General features: G+C 59.1%; 1 protein-coding gene across 1 annotated transcript in view; it reads left to right on the top strand.

The window, feature by feature from the left end:
• The window catches only part of PAPPA2 (pappalysin 2), a gene marked incomplete at its 5' end in the record, with an annotated part of 54,603 nt that overhangs the window by 33,518 nt on the left and 20,826 nt on the right, over positions 1 to 259 (top strand). The gene's annotated exons all lie outside the window — the stretch shown is intronic.

The raw sequence follows: 259 nt of genomic DNA, 5'->3' as shown, positions 1-259 counted from the left end.
AGGGGGCTTGGCGTGGTGTGGAGGTTGCTGCCTGCCAGGCTCTTCCACCCAGGTTTTGCACCGAAGCTGCTGGAGGGGTCTTGTTAACAAAAGTGCAGTCTCTTCCCTCTGGTGGGATCTAGCAACAGCTGGGAGCAGTTCGCTGTCTGGTCAGTAGTGCAAAGCACACGTGGGCTGGACCAGAGGGCTGAACCCGGCTGCTCTGGAGAACTTCCATCTGGACTTCACTGGCAGGGGAGGGGGCCCTTTCATTTGCTCC

This window comes from Buceros rhinoceros, unplaced genomic scaffold, assembly GCF_000710305.1.
Source record: "Buceros rhinoceros silvestris isolate BGI_N320 unplaced genomic scaffold, ASM71030v1 scaffold25571, whole genome shotgun sequence".
NCBI classification, from domain to species: domain Eukaryota; kingdom Metazoa; phylum Chordata; class Aves; order Bucerotiformes; family Bucerotidae; genus Buceros; species Buceros rhinoceros.
The sequence above is the reverse complement of the archived record's forward strand: the minus strand, read 5'-3'. Positions and strand labels throughout refer to the sequence as shown.